We start from the raw sequence: 13,871 nt of genomic DNA on the forward strand, positions 1-13,871 counted from the left end.
TTTTAACATTTCTCCTAGACCAAATATTATATAGTAGTGAGTGGTGTATTCTAACATTCTTAAATGTACTTTGTAGGTGTAACATCTGGTGACGGGGCCAGCGCGGAGGTGGCTGTGTTGGACTTGGACTCGGAGGCCTCTGGGGAGGAGGCGGCGGTAGAAGAGCTGGTGGCCGTTCCTGTGGGGGATCAAACGGTGGTGGCGGAAACAGGTAAGCTATATATTCCTTACTTATTGAGATTGAAGACTGCATAGTGTGCTTTCTGCATGGGTGTATTACAATTACAAATCAACCAGGTAGTAGCCTCCTCGAAATGTACTTCGACTTAGCTGTGAAGTTTTTGGTGAGAAGAATCCCAATAAGTTCTTAGACGAACGTGATGGATGGGATGAACGAAAAGCGAAAGAAGGGTGTAAGTAAGTGGGACGCGAACTTGTATGATGGCTGGCAAAGAAGAACGATATGTGTTTGCTTGGACCCAGAGGTGGCTGGGAAGGAAAGAATATGGTATGGTGCATGGCTGGGTCAATGATGAAGCAAGGATGGGTGGAAGGACAGCAGCCTGGGTGGGTGAAACAGAAACTGTATGTGTGCGTATACTTTGACTGAATGGATGCCTGGAGCATGGTATTCTCTGACTCTTACATAGCACATGTGTATCTATCTAGAGAGAGTAGATGGTCGCCAGGTGAAGTAAGTGTTACCTTGAAGAGCATGTACCACCGCACCCGCACGTCCGTCCCAGTGCAGGGAAGGCAAGGAAAAGAAATTGTAAATGTGTCCAATACTACCATGAATAGTAGCAGTACTTTGTATTGCGTTTGCATTCACAGCATATATCTGGTTATTACGGTGGACACTCCGTACCTCTCTTAATAACTTTAGTTTACTTGTAGTACGTCATTCATGTGTGGGTGTATCACTGTTCACTCAATATTAAGCAAAGCACCTAAAGTCATCTCATCTGTCATTAAATACGTCCCATGTGAAGTGATAGATAATCAAATTAGTTAGCTTCTTCAGTTTCCTTTTCTAGTACTCATTTGCACTGTAGGGTGAAAGGTAAATTAATTAAGCAGTAGCCCTTGTAACAGAGTATTCTCAGTGCCACCCGTAATAGAAAAGTAATAGCTTCACCACCTGCATGTACTGGACCGGTACAGTAACGCAAGTCTGTCTCCATCATCATGGTGTGCAACTTTTTTTCTCGGGTGCAACTTCACTGTGCTGTGTCCATGTCATTCTGCCGGCTTGCATAAGATAACGTAACCCATTTCCCTAAACAAGAGAGAAGAAGAAGAATAAGACTGGTGTACTGTCATAGTCGACTGTAATGGAAGTCCATAGTGGTCGTAGAATTAGTTCATTAAACTACCACTACTGTTAGAGCAAGGATGCAGAAGTGGGAGGTTACATAGATACTGTCCTCAATAGTTATGTACTGTGCTTTCAATTTGCTACTTGTACTCTGTGACCCAACTTTCGGCTCAATCACTTTGTGTTATTAATAAGGAGCATTGGTTACAGACTATGTCTTTCTTTCTTCATATAGTTGCTCCTTCCAAATCAACAACAAGGAGGGAGCAGGCTAGATTGGCCCGGCAACGGAGGCTGGAGGCCACAGTCGCCGAGTATCGGCGGCTGGTGGCCCTGGAGGAGGAGGAGGACACGCAGTCGAGCGGGGCAACATCTTCGACTGTGACCACTGCATCCTCCTCCGTGACTAAGCCAGCGGGACCGAGCCGGGCTAAGAAAGCCGACCGCCACCGCCAAGCAACCGAAATACCAGCTGCCCCCCACAGGAGCTGCAAGGAACGCCAACGCCGCCTACGAGTCCGCATGTCCAACCTGGAGCAGGAGGTCCTGAGGTATAAGACCTTGGTTAAGGGCCTCCGCTCCGAGCTTGCCACCCTCCGCAAGGAGTATGATGCCCATGCCGCATCATGCACCAGCACCAGCACCCTCCAGTAGTGGAGTGTCCCTTGCCCTTTTTTTATAGACTTTTGGGGGGTGGGATTTGGGAGTTGGGATCGTTTTGGGACGTTTCAGAGACAATCGTTGGGGTTAGGGTGGGTGAGGGAGATTATTTTGTTAGGGATAAATAAATATATTTTTCAACTTTATCTGACCATACCTGTTTTTTACTGCTTTTCAGTCTGGTGGGTGGGGGGCGGGGGTGTAACAGTAACTTTGTTTTCCTGAACAGTCGTAGGACTTTAGTAGTACAACCGTCAATCTCTTGTCTACTCCGAAATAATACTCCATTATACTACCTCCCACCAAACGCTTATCTTACCTGTAATTTGTGTTAGAAATTAGGGCTAGGCCCAGGGCTGGCTCCAGGTGAAATGGGGATTAACGTTGTCATTCCTGGGCGGGTGACATTTCCTCATTGCGGTGGTACTAGTGGTGTGACACAGTGGCAGTTGCATGCCTATGGAAAAAAAGAAAACGAAACCTTGTTTGTACTCCTTACTGTAGCATTACAACGGTTACGGTACGATCGAGAAAATAGCAGGTGACAGTACACTAGAACAGTGCCATAATGTAGCCTAACAAATGGTAAAGTATTGCAAGTATAACTAGTACTTGCTTTGAATTTATTTGACATTGGCTACTACTACTAGAAGATATAGTACTGAAGCTGAGTAAGTCTAGAAGATATCCTTGTATTCCTTCACCAGCCTGTTGCTGCTATCACCTTATCCTCCCCAGCAAGTGTGTGGAATTATTGATGTCATTTTAGTCAGACATCAAGCAAAACAACACAGCCCGGGGGAAGAGGGTTAGGGTTTGTAAAATGGATGGGAATGGGGGTTTCTTTTTGGGTAGGTTTTGTTGAGAGAAGAAAAAAAAAGCAGAGCATGGACAAACAATAATTGAAGATACAGAGTTTACAGACAATCTTTGGTTACAAACTAAAGGTAAGCACATGCAGTCACACTCATAGAATAAAAGACAACAATGGATACTGTATCTGTATTGCGTATGTTGTTGGAGTTGTCCTGTTGAAATTGGTAAGTAAGTTGCATGCAGCAAACAATTCCTCTTATTGGCGGCACTCCTCCATTCCAGCTGACGCTTCGTCCATCAATGTGGTGGTGACCACTGACAGAAGAGACACCCTGTCCACTGCCTGCCTGGCGGATGTTGACTGAAACCCGGCCTGTAATTATTGAACGGAAAACAGGAAGTGCTATTACAATACCACTGATAAATAAATAAAAGGTATGTACGCTGTGTGGTTCAAAAAGTGACACTTTGATTTCCCTAATAGACAGTACAATATTTTTGAAATTGCGTGCTCTGTCTGAGTCACCTTTTTAAGGATCAATAAGTATGGCCAAAATATTATAGCGGATCTTTCCCCTCAAGGTGGGTGTACTACTGTGTTTTAGAACAAAATTTGACCTTCCCAGCAATGCTCCCACCAAGACCCTTACTAAAGCCAGTCGCAAAAATGTAGAAGAACCCAATCATATCTCCAAAAACGATGCCTAGCAGAAAAATGGTTACAAAACGTACTTTGAAAGTAACAGTAGACCCAAATACAGACCGTGGATTGTATTCAAACCACTTGCCTGCAAGCAAAAGTATCCATAGCCAGCATCGCTCCAACAGTGCTCTACAACAACAGAACCGCGTTGCAATAGAACCCCCCTAAACACATGCAATCCTGCTGCTAGGGCTAACCCTAACGAACCCTCACTTACAAAAAGTGCCAAAACTGGTGTTTCCTTATGGATTTTGTCCAACAAACTTCTAGCCGGTATTAGACCTTCCCAGGAATGCCCCAGGCAAGACCCGCCAACCCACCCGCAAACCAACACCACCAAACAGCGAACAAGCTAAATCTCATACTTACAATGTCTCTCGGCCTTCGGTCCAAACGCGGCGCTGTGCAGCTAGGTCGTCATCATCATCAATCATCATAACTCCTGTTTTCCACCACGGATTTCCTGAAAAGCAAATGCAATCAAGATTAGACTGTCGCAGCAGTGCTTCGACAGACACCAAAAATTACACACAAACCCCCGGAACCCCGCCAAAGAGCACCTCAAAGGCAAGCAAGTCAGCAAAAACGGCAAGAAATTTCCACCTCATATTTGGTCCAAAACACTTTTGTCCATTATTAGAGCTTCACAGCAATGGGCCCAAAACCGTCAACTCACCCGCAAAGAAGTACAACACCCCCACAAGTGCTGAGTCTTTCTTCATTGTGCGTAATCCAGCACTCTGCTTGGAGGGAAATCGCAGTCTGGAGGAGGAGGATAGAGGAGCATGTTCTTCAGAACTTGTGAACCTGAGGAATGTAGACTGCGGCACCTTCAAATCAATAAGCAAACAAGTGAAGACAGTTCTGATGATGGTCTTGTTTTTGGGATTAGGTGATTAAAGTTTGAATTAAATTAACTGTGCAAAACAAAGAAAGAGAGACACAAAGCACACAGGAATAAAAGTGAATAAGGACGAAAAAGAAAGTTCTTGATTGATTGTCTCATTTTCAGGGCTCGGTGTCAGGGAATAAGAACAAGATTTCGTCATCATACTCTGCGAATTCAGGCTGGATGAGGTCAGTGGCACCGAACAGAGAAAAAATCCCCTCATCTACGTTGCTGTCCTCCTCGTCTTCATGCGGCGTGCTTTCTCGTACTTTGTAATCTGGTGGTATGAGGTGCTGATTCATCTTGATCATTGTCAGCCGCTCCACATTTTTGGGCGAGAGGTGGCTCCGTTTGGGAGTTACAATGCCACCAGCAGCACTGAAAACACGTTCAGAAGACACACTTGCGAGTGGGCAAGACAAATAGTTTATAGCCAGGTTGAAGAGCTGTGGCCACAATTGTTTTTTGCCATGCCAATACTGCAATGGCTCATCATTAAGGAAGACCTCTGTTGAGTCATTCAGATAGTCCTGCACCATCGACTCAAGGTCATCAACTGTTCCTCCACTTTGCTTACTTTTTGCTGTGCCTGTGACATTTTTTCGAGAACCATACCCCATCAAACTTAGCCAATCCTCCTCCCCAGCCACTGTTAGTGTTGTCATTGTGTGTGGTGCAGATGATCCAGTTGCCGGTGTCTTTAACGGCTGAGAGGTCACTTGTGCCCCAGCCACAGGTGCAGAAGTGGATTCTTGTGACTGCGGATGGCCTGCTGATGCTGATGCTGATGTACTGGCTTCTCCTTCAATAACCTGCCGTTCTTTTTCAAACCTCTTGGCTGACCAGGCTAACCAATGTTTGTACTTTTGAACATCTGCATCAGCGAAAGGAAAGAATGCGTTGTCTGCCAGCGCCTTTTTGTAGCGTGGATCCAGAATAGTAGCACAAATGTAATGCTGATCTGAGTTGATGTTTTTAAGACGTTCATCACCACGTAGGCGATGTAATAATTTCTCAGACAAAATGAAATGGTTTTTTTTTTTTCATCTTTTTGAAACTCAGAAGAAACCGCCATCAGTTGGTGCTCCAGTATGCACAACAATGGGATAGCTTTTCCCAAATTACAGTCCTCCTGGCTGACTGCACGCGTGAAGAACTCAAAAGGACGAAGCATGTCTGTCAGGCTTTTAACTATGGCCCATTGCGCCTTACTCATCCGCAGGTCCTCCTTCTGAGATGTAGCCTCTGTCAAGAAATAGTGATCGAGTACCGTATACTGCTCATACAGACGCTCAAGCATGTAGAAGGTTGAGTTCCAACGTGTTGCCACCTCCTGGATGAGTGCTTTCACTGGCATTCCACGTTCAAGTAGCAGTCTCCGCAGATGCTTCCGGGCCTTAAAAGAATGGCTGAAATGGTTGCACATTTTGCGGCAGGTGGCCATTACCTCGAACGCTGGACTCTCTTTATCACTCAAGAATTTTTGAACTACCAGGTTGATACAGTGCGCCAAACACGGCACTCTAACATGGTCACCAAGGAACATGGCCTTAACTACATTGGCGCCATTATCCGTGGAAACATAACCAATCTTGCGTTTTAGGGGGGATAGCATTGTCAAGACCTTTTTGTCAAACTCTTCCAAAAGGTTTTCTGCTGTGTGACTTTTCTCCAAGCCAAACATGGCTAGTGTTGCATGTTTCCGAGCAGCTTTGAAAACTTGGTCCGGGTCAACACCTGCGTTTAGCTTTGCTATAACACCTGAAAAAGAGACCCAGTGTGCAGTGATGCACATGTAATCATCGCCTGGGCCACTGGTCCACATGTCTGTTGTCAGATGTATTGTGTGAACAGCACTCTTCTGCAAAGCTGCCCCAATCGCCTGCAGCACATCTTCATGTAGTGCTGGAACCGCAACTCTGGCAAAATAGAACCGGCTCGGAACCTTCCATTTAGGGCAGAGCGTTGCAACTAATTCAAGAAAACCTACCGCTTCTACAAAAGAAAAAGGTAGAAGGTCCACAGCTAGCATTTTAGCCAGCTTAGTGTTATACAGACGCGTCAGTGGGTGGTTGCGTTCATATGGCACGTCTGAAGTAAGCATTGTTCTAATGTTGCCCTGGACCAAGCATTTACGGGCTGATAATGACTTCGTTGACCCAATTTTGCTCGCTGGTGAACTTTTGTGCGTTGGTGTCTCACTCGCTCCAACACTCTTAGTGTGCCTCACATTGGGTGTGCTGCTGACAGGGGTACTGGGTGTAAGGGAAGTGTTTGACACGTCTTCTTCCTGCTCGTCAACATCAGATGAAACATCAACGTTTCCTTGATTTTGGCCTTTCTTGATCGCAGCTAGGTGCGCAAACCATTTGACAGCGTGCTTTCTCTCAAGATGACCACTCTGGCCGCCGGTACCATAGTTGCTACCTGACTTACCACGACTAACTGCAAGCTTACAAAGGGTACAAATGGCAAACTTTGGATTTTTGGGACAAACAGTAAAGAAGTCCCAAACTGGGGACTTGAAGTGTCTGTGGGACATGGAGGAGGCGGCGATACTGGTGGTGGTGGTCATGAAGCTAATGCCAGATGAAGTGGAGGATCTGGATTGCCCAACTTTTGTACGTTTTCCACTTTCACCGCCACTAATTAAGGTCGAGGTTGACGCAGGTCTCTTCTTGCCAGAGAGAAATATGGAAGCGGGACGAGTTGGTGTACTACTTAACTCCAATGATTGTGGTGTTTCCACTGCCTCCTCATCGACAACATCATCATCATCATCATCACGCGCAGCAGCTCTTCGGGCTAGGGTCAAAATGTCTGTTTGCTGCATGCCCGCTGGGGCTGCAGTGACCTTTATGATGACTGGGTCATCGTTGGCAGAGTCTTCATCAGCAGCAGTATCCGCCACTTCTTGTTGAGCCTCATCACACTCCATAAGTCTGAGACTTTGGACGAGCTTCCTTTTACGCTTAAGTACCTTTGTTGGATCATGGTGTGCCTCACTCTCAGACGGCTGTGGTGCTGGTTCCCAAGTTTGATCCGTATCATCAGAAGGAGGTGTGCTTGAAGAGGATGTAGACACCACCCTTGATCTCTTCCTTGCTAGGGTTGTGGAAGACAATGAAGGATCAGCAGGAGGAGTGGCTTCCTCAAATGATACCTCGCCTTGATTGTCGATTTCCTGATGTGCCCCTACTTCGGGAGGAACAACTATTGTGGGCACTTGTGACCCTCCATGCACCTCTGCTTGCGCATCTCCTTGCGCTGCCTCTCCTTCCACATGTACTTGGGCTTGTACTTGCACATGTGATTGTTGTTGCGGCTGTGGTTGTTCAACACTCGTCAGATGAGCTACAACAACCTGTGTTGATTGAGGGACATTGCTGCTGCTTTCTTGCGATGAGCCAACATCACTGGTCGATGGTGATTGAAGAACTATACTGGCTGCCTCTGCAGCACTCAAGGGCTTGGACTTAAGTTGGCGTGGTGGTGGTGGTGGCACTGAGCCCAATGGAGCGGGGGGGGGGTGCTGCCAGCTTGGTCCCCAGCAGATCCCGCTGCTGCTGCTGCAGGCATACTTTTTTTTTTACTCCCAAAAAAAGGGGCGGGCGGCACACCAGTCTCCTTGGTAACTTGCTTCTTCTGCTCCTTACTGGCACCTTTCTTGCTAGAGGAGCTACGGGTTACTTTTTTTGGGGCCATCCTCTTCAGAGCAGGTCAGCAGGCAGCAGTTGCACGAGTTGCAGAGGGTTCTGTGTCCAGACGTGACGTCGCGTGACGTTATGCTGCACACACCGCTGCAGGACTTCTTCCTGGCACTGGTGGTTCTCTTGAGTCTTCTTGTGCACCTAAAAGCAATGGAAGACAGAGGAACATCAGTTCAGTTATACACCACAAAAATTCGACAAAACACAGAAAAATGAGCACAATCCCATGCCATCCTTGATGTTTACATTGAAGACACCCCACAGAAAGACTACGGACATGCAAGTATGCAACACTCACTACCCCTGGGCATAATGGATGAAAAGTAGGCAAAATAAGTGCAGGCCTCAGACACTGCCTCTCCTCAAAATGGCCCCTTACACCCCAGGCACATGTTGCCTGTACCAGCCAGCACTCAAGATGGCCACCACCACCACCCACATGGCCAGTCCACATCAACAGTACACCCCCAAAAAACAGAAAAACAGCCAGAAATCACCACAATCCAACGCCATCCATGATGTTTACATTAAAGAGAGTGAGACCACACCACAGGCACACTCAGTCCATGCACCACCCACCACCCCTGGGCAAAGGGCCCCACCAGCAGCCCCCCAAAAACGACAAAAAACAATAAAATAAGCACAATCCCAGCCCATCCATGGCCTCAATTATGTTTAAATTCAAGAAGACACCCCACAGAAAGACTAGGCCCATGCAACACTCACCACCCCTGGGCAAAGGGCCCCACCAGCAGGCCCAAAAAAACGACAAAAAACAATAAAATCAGCACAATCCCAGCCCATCCATGGCCTCAATGGTGTTTAAATTCAAGAAGACACCCCTCAGAAACACTAGGCCCATGCAACACTCACTACCCCTGGGCATAATGGATGAAAAGTAGGCAAAATAAGTGCAGGCCTCAGACACTGCCTCTCCTCAAAATGGCCCCTTACACCCCAGGCACATGTTGCCTGTACCAGCCAGCACTCAAGATGGCCACCACCACCACCCACATGGCCAGTCCACATCAACAGTACACCCCCAAAAAACAGAAAAACAGCCAGAAATCACCACAATCCAACGCCATCCATGATGTTTACATTAAAGAGAGTGAGACCACACCACAGGCACACTCAGTCCATGCACCACCCACCACCCCTGGGCAAAAGGCCACACCAGCAGCCCCCCAAAAACGACAAAAAACAATAAAATAAGCCCAATCCCAGCCCATCCATGGCCTCAATTATGTTTAAATTCAAGAAGACACCCCACAGAAAGACTAGGCCCATGCAACACTCACCACCCCTGGGCAAAGGGCCCCACCAGCAGGCCCAAAAAAACGACAAAAAACAATAAAATCAGCACAATCCCAGCCCATCCATGGCCTCAATGGTGTTTAAATTCAAGAAGACACCCCTCAGAAACACTAGGCCCATGCAACACTCACTACCCCTGGGCATAATGGATGAAAAGTAGGCAAAATAAGTGCAGGCCTCAGACACTGCCTCTCCTCAAAATGGCCCCTTACACCCCAGGCACATGTTGCCTGTACCAGCCAGCACTCAAGATGGCCACCACCACCACCCACATGGCCAGTCCACATCAACAGTACACCCCCAAAAAACAGAAAAACAGCCAGAAATCACCACAATCCAACGCCATCCATGATGTTTACATTAAAGAGAGTGAGACCACACCACAGGCACACTCAGTCCATGCACCACCCACCACCCCTGGGCAAAAGGCCACACCAGCAGCCCCCCAAAAACGACAAAAAACAATAAAATAAGCCCAATCCCAGCCCATCCATGGCCTCAATTATGTTTAAATTCAAGAAGACACCCCACAGAAAGACTAGGCCCATGCAACACTCACCACCCCTGGGCAAAGGGCCCCACCAGCAGGCCCAAAAAAACGACAAAAAACAATAAAATCAGCACAATCCCAGCCCATCCATGGCCTCAATGGTGTTTAAATTCAAGAAGACACCCCTCAGAAACACTAGGCCCATGCAACACTCACTACCCCTGGGCATAATGGATGAAAAGTAGGCAAAATAAGTGCAGGCCTCAGACACTGCCTCTCCTCAAAATGGCCCCTTACACCCCAGGCACATGTTGCCTGTACCAGCCAGCACTCAAGATGGCCACCACCACCCCCCACATGACCAGTCCACATCAACAGTACACCCCCAAAAAACAGAAAAACAGCCAGAAATCACCACAATCCAATGCCATCCATGATGTTTACATTAAAGAGAGTGAGACCACACCACAGGCACACTCAGTCCATGCACCACCATCCCTGGGCAAAAGGCCACACCAGCAGCCCCCCAAAAACAACAAAAAACAATAAAATAAGCACAATCCCAGCCCATCCATGGCCTCTATTATGTTTAAATTCAAGAAGACACCCCACAGAAAGACTAGGCCCATGCAACACTCACCACCCCTGGGCAAAGGGCCCCACCAGCAGGCCCAAAAGAACGACAAAAAACAATAAAATCAGCACAATCCCAGCCCATCCATGGCCTCAATGGTGTTTAAATTCAAGAAGACACCCCTCAAAAACACACTAGGCCCATGCAACACTCACTACCCCTGGGCATAATGGATGAAAAGTAGGCAAAATAAGTGCAGGCCTCAGACACTGCCTCTCCTCAAAATGGCCCCTTACACCCCAAGCACATGTTGCCTGTAGCAGCCAGCACTCAAGATGGCCACCACCACCACCCACATGGCCAGTCCACATCAACAGTACACCCCCAAAAAACAGAAAAACAGCCAGAAATCACCACAATCCAATGCCATCCATGATGTTTACATTAAAGAGAGTGAGACCACACCACAGGCACACTCAGTCCATGCACCACCCACCACCCCTGGGCAAAAGGCCACACCAGCAGCCCCCCAAAAACGACAAAAAACAATAAAATAAGCACAATCCCAGCCCATCCATGGCCTCAATTATGTTTAAATTTAAGAAGACACCCCACAGAAAGACTAGGCCCATGCAACACTCACCACCCCTGGGCAAAGGGCCCCACCAGCAGTCCCAAAAAAAAGACAAAAATCAGCACAATCCCAGCCCATCCATGGCCTAAATGGTGTTTAAATTCAACAAAACAGTTGTATCATGCACCCCTAACCAACCCTGGTCCTACTGGATACTGTGGCTACCCACAATATAATTTATTTAATGTTCTGAAAAAGTTCCAAAATTTTACTTGCAGCAACTGTAATGCCCCAAACAAACTTACTTGTGAAAGTTGATTTCTAATCCAAAAGTGATCCAAAGACAGTCAAAAAGGCCTCAAATCCAAATATCCAGCAGCACCCACAAAAAGTAATCCTTCCAGCTCCAGATCCAAATGAAAGTGACCAGGAGATGGACAAAGCACTGGGAGGAGCCTGCTGGACAGGAACAGGAAGTTGGAGACTGTGGGGCACTTCCTTCCTCCCCCCCCCCAAAATGGACTCCTTGCAAAAAAAAAAAGCCATGCAAATGTCAACCTGAGGAGTGATTCTGATAAAAATCATAATTTTCTGAAGGTTTATCCTGTTTGCTGGTGATTTTCTTGTGCGAAATTGCAAAATCTCTATTTCGCAAGTGCGAGATTGTTCCTTTCCGCCGCAACTACGTGTTCGCAATTGCGAACTCTCGCGAGGTGTGCTGTGCAAGGTGGCAAGCCGCGAGTACGTATTCGCGGGCGACAAACTCCCGCGGGAACACGCAGCAAGATCTAAAATGGCGTGTCACTCGCAAAGAAAAACAACTCGGCAAACGCTAAAATGACGGAAAGTGAACGCCGTGCACCACGCCGCGCGCCGCAACCAAGCAAAAAATCCGCCGCGAGCGGATTCACGGATTTTCGACAAATTCGCGAGCGTTCGCGGATTGCGGATTTGGCAAAAATCCGAAAAATCCGCGAGCGGAGCGGATTTTACGCCCATGCTTATCTGGCACAAGAGGTTCCCAGTGATGGGGCCTCTACATCAACCGGAGGACGAACACCATCGGTGAGGGGGAGATCACAAGAGCTGGTTCCGAACATTTAGCCTGCATTTAACAAAGGCGTCCTTAAATGCAAAGACTGTGATCAGCTACTTTCCTGTGGGGAGCAAAGTGTTCTGCTCATGGTTCGAGCATTGGAGAACCATCGCTGCCGTTCCCAGCCCTAATTTATTTATTATTATTTTTTGCTCCTGTTGAGCAGTTTCCATTCCCTGTTTTGGTTTTTGTTCTAAAAAAAGAAAAACGAAGAAAAAAAAGAGTGCTTTTCAGAACTACCTCCAATTCTCATCAAAGAGCTATATTCTTAAAAAAATGAAAAAGAGTAAGTGAAGTGGAGTGCATTGATAAAGGGAAGGAAAATGAGTAAGAAAGAACAGAAAAGTATGAGAGGAGAAAAGAAGTGAAGTAGGGGGACTGAAAGAAGGTGAGTGTTGGGAACAAAAGTAAGGAGAAGGAGAGTGAACATGGGGAATGTGGTTATTCAAACAAAATGTAGAAAAGGAACGGGGGTGTGAAAGGGTAAGAAAAGATGCATTGCTGGAGTTGCATCATTTTTGTGACACACTCCAGCAATGCATCACTTTTGCGCATTCAGATAAGTCTGAAATACTGACGTATCTGTAAGTACTTGCGACATAATACGTCATATATTTAATACGACGCATGACTAGAAGACTGAAGGCCTCATTTATGAGGCCATGCGTCACTTTTACGCCACCGGTACATCATTTTTTGTGACGCACCAGTGCTGTTAAAAATGCACCTTATTCAGTCATATTTACAAAGTGACACATCTAGGTAGATGCATCACTTTGTAAACCCCTGCGCCACATTATACCTACGTCAGGTGTAATGTATGCAAAAGGGACGTATTGACACAAGAAAGGGTCGTAGAGGTGACGCAGTAAAATCTATGAGATATCACGACGTCACTTTTATGACGCTGTTGCGTCCAAATCTTGCGCCTGTTTCATAGCAGGCGTAAGACTGGTGCAGGCCCTTTCACATGGGGCCTGGCCCCATGTGAAAGGATGCATTGCTGGAGTTGCATCATTTTTGTGACACACTCCAGCAATGCATCACTTTTGCGCTTACAGATACGTCTGAAATACTGACGTATCTAAAAGTACTTGCAACATAATACGTCATATATTTAATATGACGCATGAGTAGAAGAATGAAGGCCTCATTTATGAGGCGATGCGTCACTTTTACGCCACCGGTGCGTCACTTTTTGTGAGGCGCCAGTGCTGTTAAAAATGCACCTTATTCAGTCATATTTACAAAGTGACACATCTAGGTACATGCATCACTTTGTAAACCCCTGTGCCACATTCTACCTACGTCAGGTGTAATGTATGCAAAAGGGACATATTGACGCCAGAAAGGGTCGTAGAGGTGACGCAGTAAAATCTATGAGATATCACTACGTCACTTTTATGACGCTGTTGCGTCCAAATCTTGCGCCTGTTTCACAGCAAGCGTAAGACTGGTGCAGGCCCTTTCACATGGGGCCTGGCCCTATGTGAAAGTATGCATTGCTGGAGTTGCATCATTTTTGTGACACACTCCAGCAATGCATCACTTTTGCGCTTACAGATACGTCTGAAATACTGACATATCTAAAAGTACTTGCGACATGATACGTCATATATTTAATATGACGCATGAGTAGAAGACTGAAGGCCTCATTTATGAGGCCATGCGTCACTTTTACGCCACCGGTGCGACACTTTTTGTGACGCACCAATGCTGTTAAA

The sequence above is a fragment of the Lissotriton helveticus genome, chromosome 12 (genome assembly GCF_964261635.1).
Source record: "Lissotriton helveticus chromosome 12, aLisHel1.1, whole genome shotgun sequence".
Classification (NCBI taxonomy): Eukaryota; Metazoa; Chordata; class Amphibia; order Caudata; family Salamandridae; genus Lissotriton; species Lissotriton helveticus.